This window comes from Apium graveolens, chromosome 11 (genome assembly GCF_009905375.1).
Source record: "Apium graveolens cultivar Ventura chromosome 11, ASM990537v1, whole genome shotgun sequence".
Taxonomy (NCBI): domain Eukaryota; kingdom Viridiplantae; phylum Streptophyta; class Magnoliopsida; order Apiales; family Apiaceae; genus Apium; species Apium graveolens.
Genome location: NC_133657.1, coordinates 127,790,561 through 127,804,060, shown reverse-complemented (window position 1 = coordinate 127,804,060; position 13,500 = coordinate 127,790,561).

The following is a 13,500-nucleotide window of genomic DNA, read 5'->3' as shown; positions in this document are numbered from 1 at the left end:
TGCAAGTAGTTCAAAAGTCTTTTCATGATAGTTAAACGCCATGATAAAATAAAGACTTGTTATATTACTTGATTGATCCTCTTGATTAACATGCTGATGATTCCTAAGTATTGATATCTCATCCTGATACTTGAACCCCTATAGAACCTTACCTTGAACTCTGATAGTCAGAAACTTACCAACACGATTCCTCATTGATTGATACCCTCTTTCTTATCCTAAAGCTTGTCAATTCTGATATATCCTGAGCTAAAAATCATTTTTTCATACCTTAACACCCTTAGTATTCATGAAGCTTACATTCTTGATGATCCAACACTTGAACCTTGATGAGAAACCGTTGTTTTAAGCCCAGTTTGGCACTTCCTTTCATGATATCCAATAGCCTCACTAAATTCCCTTGTCCAAACTTTGATACATGAAAACCATTCAGTTACCCTAATAGAGTAAAGTTTTGTGAATCATGGCCCTGAGATTTAGTACCATATTTCCCATGTTTCGAGTTGATCTATAATCCCTTGATAAAAATGTTTACAGTCAAAAGAAATTTTGTCATAAATCGGCATCAGTTTTTAAAATGATTAAAATGTGGGTTTTTAGTCCCAAAGGGGGATAAATGTTTTCTTGAATAGTGGATCTGGACTGAGACGCGAGTCCTTTCCACACTTATATTTGGCTTAAAAGTTGCCTAGGGATTCCCGTTAATGTTTTAGAACCCAGCGAGGTTCGGGATTACTTCGCGGCTGATCACCGGCTGTAATCCGTAGCGTCATAAAATGATTTTGATTAAGACATGATTTTAAAATTGTTTTGATGCAAGCAAAATGATGCCATCTCACATAGTTTCATCTCTCGTTATCATTAGTTATGTCTTTCCATTGTCATTCTTAAAAGTATATCTCAATTTATGTTTTGTGTCGTACTGTTAGCACTTGTTGAGCATTTGGCTCACTCCTTGCTTTACCCTGATATTACAGCTAGCAGCTATGGTTAGATTCAAGCAGACTGCCCGTAAGACCTGTGATGCTGATGCTTATGTTCGAGCTCAGGTAGAATAAGTAATAATAGTTGTGTGAGGACTCGGTATTTGTAATCAGATAATAGTTGGTAGTGTTGGGCTGTTCCAAACCCTAAACTGTAAGATCTTGGATTTGGTTGTGTATTCTTAATTAAAATGATGTAATAGCTATATTTATTTTGCTGTTTAAGTTGGGGGTGTGACAGGTTTTGGTATCAGAGCTACGGTTTAGAGTCCCTGGACAGCCCAAATAGGTTATAGGATTTGTGTGTAGGTTATAGATATTATGCGAGAGAGTAGGTTAAGTAACTTAATATTAATACTCCTCTTATTGGTTGTCAGCAAAGGGCGCATTCCTCGTCATCCTCTGGGTCGGACGACACTATTGCTTTCTCCGTGTATGCTGAGTTGAGGCGCGAGTTCGACATGCTTCAGGGCAAGTACGACCGACTGATAGACCGACTGAAGAACGTGTATCCGGACAACCGAAACTACGAAGGGAAGCCCAAGGAGCAGATGACTGCGAGATTTGAGACCTTGGTTCAGTACGTCAACACTAAGCTTGTAATATCCGGGATATATCGTGTAATTATTTTTGCTATTATACAATTATTATGTGTGTATAGTATCTATTCTGTGAGTTAATTGTTAAATGTTATCTGTACTTGGATATTCAAAAATAATATTAATTGAGTATTTTAATTTTTATATGTCCAAAATAAAATATAGATAATTGTCATATCTTCCTAATTATTTTTTTATGTTGGTTTATGGATTTATAAGAATCATCTGAAATTTCTAAAATCTTTTTCCGGGTATTTAAAATCTATTTTATAAAAACGGGAACCAACCGACGTCATCCGTTGTTACGTTTTTAGAACCCGAAACTTTTCCGAGAACTCCTTCCTAACCTAATTGTAATATTCCGAGCATATTCCATGTTTCGACTTTTTCGATCCGGCGTACGGTTTGTCCTGCGTAGGTCCCGGCGCAACATTTTCGATACAATATTCGTTTCGGTAAATCAATAAAACTCGTATTTTCGAGAAACGGGAGCTTTTTATTAAACTATCACAATTATCACCTCGTAATACGTGTAACCAGGTGCTGAGACCAAGACCGCAGTACAAATTGTACTGATTTGGATAATTATCTCAAAAACCGATACCGTTTGGATCAGTTTTTATAAATAAACGTACCGTTTTATATCCGGAATGATCCAACGGGATACTAATTTCCCGTAATTATAAATAGCCTCTACCGTATTTTATTTTGTACCGGAAATCATTTGCAAACAGTATTTACAGAATTTCTACAGAGAAAATACTATAATTATATTATGTTCTTCGTAATCAAACACAAATTCGGAGGCGTTATCGATATCCGAATTTGGCGTACATATACTCAAAACGAAGCTACTGAAATCTAGAATCCAAATCTTCCATCAATTTCAACCCAGAAACATCAGGTGATTTTCTATTTAATTATTTATATTCGAATTTCTTGATACTTAAATGATGAATTTTTGTACGGAAGATTGTTGGTATGATTTGATGCTTGCATATTAAAGATCTTTTCTTCCTGGTGATTTTGGTATATTGTACTCTTGATTTGGAGTTCAATAACATTTTCAATTTTATGTTTAATTCTCTGATTGAAGGAATTAGGGTTTATATGGTTTGAATGTTTTCAATTCGATTTGGGGGAATCTTGGTTAGGGGTTTTCAGTCGATCTTGATGGGTGCATCGTGTTCCTTATCAAATATGCAATCGAATCATATATTCATATGTCACAAATGATTTCTGATAAGCTCGGAGTTGTATTTTGAAGTTCTCCTCGGAGTTCTTCGTGTTTTGGCCGAATTTTCGTTTCCAGATGTCGTTTGGTCCATTTGTTAACTGATTTGAACTCCTGAGATGGTTTAGAATGAAAACCCCACTTGAATCGTGTCAAACCATTCTGTTTTCACCTGAATCGGGGCTCACCGGAGCCGTATTCCGGTCACCGGAAACTGGGTTCTTCGCGACCCGTTTCTGTTCTTGGTGACCCGGAGTTCCGACCCAGTTTGACCCGGTTTTGATCCAAAATTCTGTAAAATGAATTTCTAACTTCTGTTTTTACAGTTTAGCCCCCCAAGGTTTCCCAGCTTTGCAGAAATTGGATTTCTGTTTCAAAAACTTTTAAAAATAAGATTTCTTTTATAAATTCATTTCCAAAATTTGTTTTTAATTTCTAAAAATTCTGAAAATTATTATTTTAATTCCAAAAATTATTTTTAATTTAAAAACAAATCTAAATTAATTAGTTAATTAAATTCAGTTAATTTTTAATTGATTAATTGGTCAATTAATTCGAAAATTAATTGATTAATTGATTTAATTAACTTTTAATTGATTTTAATTAATTATTTAATTAGATTTAATTATTTAAAAATGATTTAAAAATTCTGAAAAATAGTTTCGAGCTTTAAAATATTATTCTAAATTATTTTCAAGGCTCGATAATTATTATAAAATTGTTTTGAAGCCAGAATTGGCCAACCGAACCCTGTTTAATATTCTGAAATTGATCCAACGACCCGTTTTAATTCCGAAAAATATTTTAAAAATCATTTTAAATACCTGAAAGCCTGTTTACGACCCGAGACTCCTTTATAAATGATATGTCATTAATTATTTAACGTGTTATATGTTATATGTGACCTGTTGGTTGACTGTCGGTCTATATGTTCGGTGTTTACTTGTTTATAGCGTAACTTTCAATCCGTTAATCGGATTTGGGTGAAACGAAGGGTAGATAGAAGTGTATGTCGAATAGAATCATATGAGTTAAATATTGATAGAGATTTATGATGCCTAGCAGAGTAAGCAAGGCGTAGGAAAGAGAAGTAGGTGATCAGAAAATAAGAATTGACATGTAGAAAATACAGCAAGTAATCAGAGGATAGAAGCGAGGCATAGGAGAAGCAGACGAGTGATTGTTGAATGAAGTCATTAGACAAGTACAAGTGAAGTTGAAATCGATTATGATAAGGCAAGTATTTCTAAACCTTTCTCGAGATATAATGCAAATATTTCTAAATGCTCTTGTGATATACTGTTAATACCCAAAATAGCTCTGTTTTATACTGTAAATACTTTGAATCCTTCAGCCTTGATCCTGAGCCATATCATTTGATCTTTGAGCCGTAAGCCTTATTCTTTGTAAACCATTTCTTGTTGATTTACCAGATACTAAACCACACAAATAAGATATTACTCCACAAATATATATCCATCATATATACCAAACACTGGAACAGAATTGTTTACACATACAAAAACTTTATACTCAACCATACCTTGTGATATCAAAGTACTAAAACCTTGTAAAAACACTATTCATCTAATATCCGATTATCCTACCGGCTGAAGGCCACTTCTTTTATGTACTTTGACATACCCTTCCGGTAACCATGAATTTTTACCATGCTCTTTTACAAATATTTTATTGTTATTAATTATGATATGTTTTTATTGAACTCTATTGTTGATAATATTGAAATGCTTTAGAATTGGATAGTTTTCTTTGTGTGGACCAGATTCGTGGTCATACCATATCGATGGTCAAGTTAGGCCAATGTGTGCCTTGGATCCAGTAGTTAGAGCAGTGCTGTGTGCTTTGCTCGGGGTTAGCGCGTGACTGATCAGCAGCCTAACCTTGATTTTAAAAACTTTAAATGAATATCCAATTCTATTGGTTGTTTAACAAGAAACTTGATTCCTTTGAATCACCACTTTTATTATTGTTTAACCTCAGTTATTGATAATATGACTTGCTGAGCTAGTTAGCTCACTTTTGCGAATATTTTTATGTATTCTACAGTTAAGAAGGATACGATTGATAGCGAGGTTTCCCAGTTCAATGTTCGAGCTAGGATTCCAGATTATGATTGATGGAGCTAGCAGGAGCTTATTGCAGTAGTGAGATAGTAAGGTTGTAAGAATAATTTCATATCAGTTGTAAATTTAATTAGTTGGGAATTTGGTGCGTTATAATAAAAGTTAAGGTTGTGGCTTGTTTTCATACTTTAACCTGTTGCGATTCGTGGTTATGTAAAGCAGGGTCATTGCAAATAATATTTTCTATACAGGTTTATATATTGAGTATATGTTATGGACCCCAAACCTCTGACCCGGGTTTGGAGGGCGCCACAGGTTGGTATCAGAGCTACAGGTTATAAGTCACTGAAACAAGCCTAGATTGTCGGGATTGGGTAGAGGGTTAGGATTAGGAATAGGAAATCGAAAGATAGGTCATCGTGAAGTTGAGTGCGACTGTATAGTAGGTCTTTGGCATGGTTCGTGTTGCGATTCGGGATTCTTAACTAGCAACGTGATATCCAGGCAACGGCAATGGCAGATCCTGATTTCCCTGCATCAACTGATCGTTTGGAGCTTTCCGTCTAAGGATCGTCATCTTCTCCCAGATTCGATTTGCGCCTTGTTCCTCCATTAGTAGTAATGGTATTACCTTTTTATTATGACTGTTGCGTCTCTCCAAGTTATTTAACGCTATTCTATTACCTCTTGATATGAGGCGACCTATTTAAGAAACTTCTATCTGTTTATTCTTGTTTTACTAGACATCGATTGTGAGTGTGCCCTTTCAATTTACCTTACACCTTGTTCTACACCCCAGTTTAAAATCTGTTTTATGAAACAATTGTATTTATAAAGATGGATTCGGGAGCTGCAATAAATGGTGAGTATTGAAATACAAATTATGGTGAGAAGGAATTTAGAAAGAAGATTCAAGTGTTCTAAAGGATGGCTGTTATCAGGTTACAAGAAGCTATTAGTAATTAGGCCACTCATGACTAGCTTGTGGAATGGAGTAGATAAGTGTTGAAGAGAGAGAGTTAGAGGAGATTAGGGATCTAAAGATTTCTTGAGATTAGAAAATGGTGTTGTAATGATGTGATAAACATTTTAACAAGATGATGTGACATTAGCTGACTTGTTGACTATTGGATAATCTGTTCCACTCAATGATTGCAAAGTGGTTAACGGGAGTACTACCAGTATGGGAGCCTTAATGTGAAGCTACGAATAAGATAACGTGCAACGACAGCGGAAGTTTTCATTGATTACGGAAAGTAATAGACCTAATGAAGGAAAGGAGATAAATGAAAGTGAATGGATCTTTGGGTGATCATTTCTTTAACTTGGTATCTGGTCATAAGAAGGAAAACAACCAACTCATACAGTAAGGACAACCGGAGGTGTGATTTTCAAAATTTTCAAAATTTTTAACAAGTTTTTGAAAAAGATTTTTCCTCACAAAATTTCTAAAAGTCTTTTTGAATAAAATAAGTTTTAAACCTTGGTTATCAAGTTACTACTTGAGTTTCTTATTTGTTAAAAGACCCGGATTATCTGGAAGGATGTTGTTTCAGACTCAGTATTGTTAATTCGGAGAACGAGGTAACCTGCGATTATGAAGAAGTGAGTGCAAGTATTGTCTGATAGGATTAACAACAGAACCAGCGTACAGAATAACTATTCATCCAATTATTGGGATTATCAGAGTTCGAAGAATTCATTGATTAAACGGAAGTTTGAGCATGACCGAAGAAGATTAGGAAAATTTCCAGACTTTTCTAAAGGAAGAATATTATTAATAAAATGATCGTTATGTTGAATGATTTACGGTTATTCCAAATTAAAAAGAGGAAACTCAAGGTTATCTGATAAGAACGCCATTATGATCAAATTTTTAAAGTATTATACGTGTAGGTGCGACGTTATAGACGCGAGACTTAACGAGTAAGAATCTACCATAATGCTTAGTTGCGAAGGCATTTTAGCCTACTTCTAAAGTTGTTATGTGATACAATTGGGAAATGATCGAGCAAGCTCGAAAGATGCATACAAGTGAAATGTGGATGGTGACCAATGGTATCATTCTCGTCCTCAACATTACAACGTATATTCCTTTTTAATTCCTAAAAATGTATGAACTCTTTTTTTTCTTAATAAATTCTTTCTGATGATATCAAAATGGAAGATTTTGTATTCCTTTCAAATTCAATTGTTCCCCTCAAGTTTTGTTTTCTGATTGGGACAAACAGTGTTATGATGAGACACTTTGTTGAAATAACAAAGAGTCGGGTGGGACGCCACCTAATCATGTGCTGTATGCCATACAGTATGAAAGACTGGCCATCTTAAGTACCAATGTGGTTGTCTCATTAATATTCAAAACATAACTTCTTCTTTCTTTTTAACTCTAAGTTTATTAAAATTATGAATCCTTCTAATTGTTTCGTTGTACCGTTGTTCTTTGCGAGAGCTTTTCAAACAAAAATCAACATATTATACACCCAGCGGGCAAAGTCGCATCTACCTCTCATGCATGGAAAGGAAACAAGGGCATATGGTGAGAATTGTAAATCACTGGCCCTAGCCAGGGATGCATTACGAGTCAAAGGAATCTACTTCAATAAGGGATACATCTCCAAGAACGAGAATTTGTGATATGTTATTTAGAATATGGATGTGATGACGTGGAAGATCATTACGGATACCTTATGTGTTAAAGTATTGAAAGATGTGGGAGCAATTGGATCGTATATCTCTCAAGGTTTTATTGATAAGATGAATTATCCTGTCAAATCAATAAGTTTATGACTAAAGGAATAGCAAGTTAAGAACGTGCAGTTATTAAATAAGTAAGTACCAATGGCGGAATCGATATTTCTGGCAATAAGCTGTGAAGAATTGATATCATTTGAGATAAGAGGATTTGACATTATTCTAAGAAGTGGATTAACTATTCAAGTGTGATGCCCAGGTAGACCTTCGTGATGGAAGATAGTTCTGAAGACGCCAAATGAGAACATGAAGAAGTTTAAAGGACAAAGGAAAGTAAAGAACTTGTTAAGAACGATTTAAGATTACAGCGACCAGAATATAAGTGCTATGGCGATTATAAATAAGAGTCAGGAGCAAACTGAACTTGAAGATTTTACAGTCTCAAGATATGTTTCCAGATGAGTTACCAATATTTCCTTTAGATAAAGAAAATGCATTTATGATTGATGTGGCACCTGAAATGAAGCCAGTGTCCAAAGCCCCGCATAGAATGGCACCAGATAAAATAAAGAAGTTACCCGAGGAAACGTAGGAGATAAATAGAAGAAAAAGCAACTGGACCTAGCGTACCCCTTAAAGTGCCCTGGCACGATGTGTTAATAAGAAAGATGAAAGTGTGAGATTATATGTTAGTGAAAGCTCAACAAGGTTACTCTCAAGAGCAGATATCTGTTATCTCGAACCAATGATTTGTTTAATTAAATGAACGAAGCAAGGTATTTTTATAAGATTGATTTGAGACTGGGTATAGTACCAAGTGAAAATTTAACTTATGGACGTATCAAAGATAATTTTCAGGACTCAGTACTGTTGTTATAAAATTCTAGAAATGTTAGTGGGATGAACTGATATACCAGTGATATTTAAATTTGATGAGTAGAATTTTGAAGGAAGAATTTGGATAAGATATACTTGTGTTAATTAAGAAGAACCATGCAACCTATACAATGATAGCTGAGGAGTCAAAGAAGAAAGAAGCGGTATAAAAAGAGTTTACCAGGTGAAAACTTTAATGGCAGGAGGTATAATTCTTAGTATAGACAGTCAGTAAGGAGGAGACAAAAGGGGATTCAGCAGAAAATTTAAAGATAGTATGAATGAAGAAAGACCAGAAGCACCAACAAAAGTAAGAAGTTTTATCATAGGCCGGTTATTATTGGAAATTTGTGCAAGATTTCTTGAAAGTTGTAATATTCGAGATGAAGTTAACCAGGAAAAGCAAGAAGGTTATATGAAATGGAGAAGGGTGAAGAAAGTTTTGCGAAGTTAAATGAAAGAATGGTTACAACACCTATTTTATCACTTTGAAAGTATCAGGGAGATTTGGTAGTTTATAGTGATACTTCTCGTAAGGGAATATGATGTGTGTTGACGCAAAACAATAAAGTTATTGCATATGCATCCAGACAACCGAAACCTTATGAGCAGAAGTACCCTACTCATAACTGGGGATTAAAAGCAACAATAATATTCGTTTTGAAAGATTGGGAAATATTATAAGTATAGAGAAAGATGTGAGATATATACGGACCACAAGAGTTGAAGTATGAACTCTCGAGGAAAAGAAAATGTAGTGGCAAGAGATGAGCAAGAAGGAGAGAGAATGAACATAGAGACTGTACGAGAAGAATTATCTATGGAATTCTAGAAGTTGGAATTGGAAGTCAGAGTGCATAATCCAAAAAGGAGTCTGAATTTATAAGTATAAATTTTCAATCAGAATTGTTAGAAAAGGTAAAGAAGTGTCAGGAAGAGGTAATGAAGCAGGATATAAATCATTTAGTATGGGAAGAATAGTGCACGCAAAAAGGACGATCAAGGTATTCTTAGGTTTTCTTCTAGAATTTGGATTCCACCAGTGATGGAATTGAAGGATGAAATTTTACAGGCAGCTCATAATTCGAGGTATTCAATCCATTCAGGGAGTACCAAGATGTATAGAGATTTAAAGGAAATTATAGGTGGTTAGATATGAAGGGGGGAATTGCAGAATGAATTAGCAGATGTTATATATGTCAACAGAGTTAAAGTAGAGCATCAGAGATCAAGTGGATTGTTACAGTCATTGGAAGTTCCAGAGTGGAAGTGGGAGCATATCACCATGGATTTCATAGTTGGGGTTACCAAGCATAAAAACTAATCATGATGCCATTTGGCTTATAGTGGATAGATATACCAAGCCAGCTCATTTTCTGCTTATAAATGAAAGATTTTCGCTCGATAAGTTGATCCATAGGTGCCTGAAGGAAATTGTAGTTCGTTATGAAATTCTTATGTCTATCGTATTTGATCAAGATCCAAGATTTAATTCGAGATTTTGGAAGAGTTTTCAAGAATGTTTAGGAACAAGATTGAATATGAGTACAGATTATCACCCAGAGACGGATGGCCAAAGTGAAAGAATAATCCAGACAATAGAAGACTTATTACGTATTTGTGCTATTGATTTCAAAGGAAATTGGGGCGAGCATTTACCTCTGATAGAATTTGCTTGCAACAACAGTTATCACGCTAGTATCGGGATGTCACACTAAGAAGCCCTTTATGGACGCAAATACAGATCTCTAGTGTATTAAGACGGAGCAGTAGTGCGTAAAATACTTGGACCTGAATTAGTACAGCAGACAAAGGAAGTTATTGAAGTTATCCAGAAGAGATTGATAGCCGTACCAGACCGTCAAAGGAAATAAACAGATCAATCAAGGAAAGACATGGAATTCGAAGAAGGAAGCTTAGTACTACTGAAAATAGCGCCGTGGAAGGGATTAACGAGGTTTGGAAAGAAAGAAAAACCGAGCCTAAGATATGTCGGACCTTTTGAAATCTTAAAGCACGTTGGCAAAATAGCTTTCGAGTTAACGTTACCTCCGCACATGGAGCACATTCATAATATTTTTCACATATCAATGCTTAAGAAATATAATCCAGACTCCAGGCATATAATAGAATATGAGCCAATAGAGCTTTAGGCAGATTTGTCATATGTAGAGAATCCGGTAGAGATTCTAGAAAATAGAGGGAAAATATTAAGGAATAAAGTGGTAAGGTTAGTAAGAGTATTGTGGAGAAACCCAAAAGTTGAAGAGTCAACCTGGGAGTTAGAAAGTGATATGAGAGAAAAGTACCCTCATTTGTTTTCTTAGGAGATTCTGAGGACAGAATCCTTTTAAGGGGGGAAGGATGTAATATCCGGGATATATCGTGTAATTATTTTTGCTATTATACAATTATTATGTGTGTACAGTATCTATTCTGTGAGTTAATTGTTAAATGTTATCTGTACTTGGATATTCAAAAATAATATTAATTGAGTATTTTAATTTTTATATGTCCAAAATAAAATATAGATAATTGTCATATCTTCCTAATTATTTTTTATGTTGGTTTATGGATTTATAAGAATCATCTGAAATTTCTAAAATCTTTTTCCGGGTATTTAAAATCTATTTTATAAAAACGGGAACCAACCGACGTCATCCGTTGTTAGGTTTTTAGAACCCGAAACTTTTCCGAGAACTCCTTCCTAACCTAATTATAATATTCCGAGCATATTCCATGTTTCGACTTTTTCGATCCGGCTTACGGTTTGTCCTGCGCGGGTCCCGGCGTAATATTTTCGATACAATATTCGTTTCGGTAAATCAATAAAACTCATATTTTCGAGAAACAGGAGCTTTTTATTAAACTATCATAATTATCACCTCGTAATACATGTAACCAGGCGCTGAGACCAAGACCGCAGTACAAATTGTACTGATTTGGATAATTATCTCGAAAACCGATACCGTTTGGATCAGTTTTTATAAATAAACGTACCGTTTTATATCCGGAATGATCCAACGGGATACTAATTTCCCGTAATTATAAATAGCCTCTACCGTATTTTATTTTGTACCGAAAATTATTTGCAAACAGTATTTACAGAATTTCTACAGAGAAAATACTATAATTATATTATGTTCTTCGTAATCAAACACAAATTCGGAGGTGTTATCGATATCCGATTTTGGCGTACATATACTCAAAACGAAGCTACTGAAATCTAGAATCCAAATCTTCCATCAATTTCAAACAAGAAACATCAGGTGATTTTCTATTTAATTATTTATATTCGAATTTCTTGATAATTAAATGATGAATTTTTGTACGGAAGATTGTTGGTATGATTTGATGCTTGCATATTAAAGATCTTTTCTTCCTGATGATTTTGGTATATTGTACTCTTGATTTGGAGTTCAATAACATGTTCAATTTTAAGTTTAATTCTCTAATTGAAGGAATTAGGGTTTATATGGTTTGAATGTTTTCAATTCGATTTGGGGGAATCTTGGTTAGGGGTTTTCAGTCGATCTTGATGGGTGCATCGTGTTCCTTATCAAATTTGCAATCGAATCATATATTCATATGTCACAAACGATTTCTGATAAGCTCGGAGTTGTATTTTGAAGTTCTCGTCGGAGTTCTTCGTGTTTTGGCCGGATTTTCGTTTCCAGATGTCGTTTGGTCCATTTGTTAACTGATTTGAACTCCTGAGATGGTTTAGAATGAAAACCCCACTTGAATCGTGTCAAACCATTCTGTTTTCACCTGAATCGGGGCTTACCGGAGCCGTATTCCGGTCACCGGAAACTGGGTTCTTCGCGACCCGTTTCTGTTCTTGGTGACCCGGAGTTCCGACCCAGTTTGACCCGGTTTTGATTCAAAATTCTGTAAAATGAATTTCTAACTTCTGTTTTTACAATTTAGCCCCCCAAGGTTTCCCAGCTTTGCAGAAATTGGATTTCTGTTTCAAAAACTTTTAAAAATAAGATTTCTTTTCTAAATTCATTTCCAAAATTTGTTTTTAATTTCTAAAAATTCTGAAAATTATTATTTTAATTCCAAAAATTATTTTTAATTTAAAAATAAATCTAAATTAATTAGTTAATTAATTTCAGTTAATTTTTAATTGATTAATTGGTCTATTAATTCGAAAATTAATTGATTAATTGATTTAATTAATTATTAATTGATTTTAATTAATTATTTAATTAGATTTAATTATTTAAAAATGATTTAAAAATTCTGAAAAATAGTTTCGAGCTTTAAAATATTATTCTAAATTATTTTCAAGGCTCGATAATTATTATAAAATTGTTTTGAAGCTAGAATTGGCCAACCGAACCCTGTTTAATATTCCGAAATTGATCCAACGACCCGTTTTAATTCCGAAAAATGTTTTAAAAATTATTTTAAATACCTGAAAGCCTGTTTACGACCCGAGACTCCTTTATAAATGATATGTCATTGATTATTTAACGTGTTATATGTTATATGTGACCTGTTGGTTGACTGTCGGTCTATATGTTCGGTGTTTACTTGTTTATAGCGTAACTTTCAATCCGTTAATCGGATTTGGGTGAAACGAAGGGTAGATAGAAGTGTATGTCGAATAGAATCATATGAGTTAAATATTGATAGAGACTTATGATGCCTAGCAGAGTAAGCAAGGCGTAGGAAAGAGAAGCAGGTGATCAGAAAATAAGAATTGACATGTAGAAAATACAGCAAGTAATCAGAGGATAGAAGCGAGGCATAGGAGAAGCAGACGAGTGATTGTTGAATGAAGTCATTAGACAAGTACAAGTGAAGTTGAAATCGATTATGATAAGGCAAGTATTTCTAAACCTTTCTCGAGATATAATGCAAATATTTCTAAATGCTCTTGTGACATACTGTTAATACCCAAAATAGCTCTGTTTTATACTGTAAATACTTTGAATCCTTCAGCCTTGATCCTGAACCATATCATTTGATCTTTGAGCCGTAAGCCTTATTCTTTGTAAACCATTTCTTGTTGATTTACC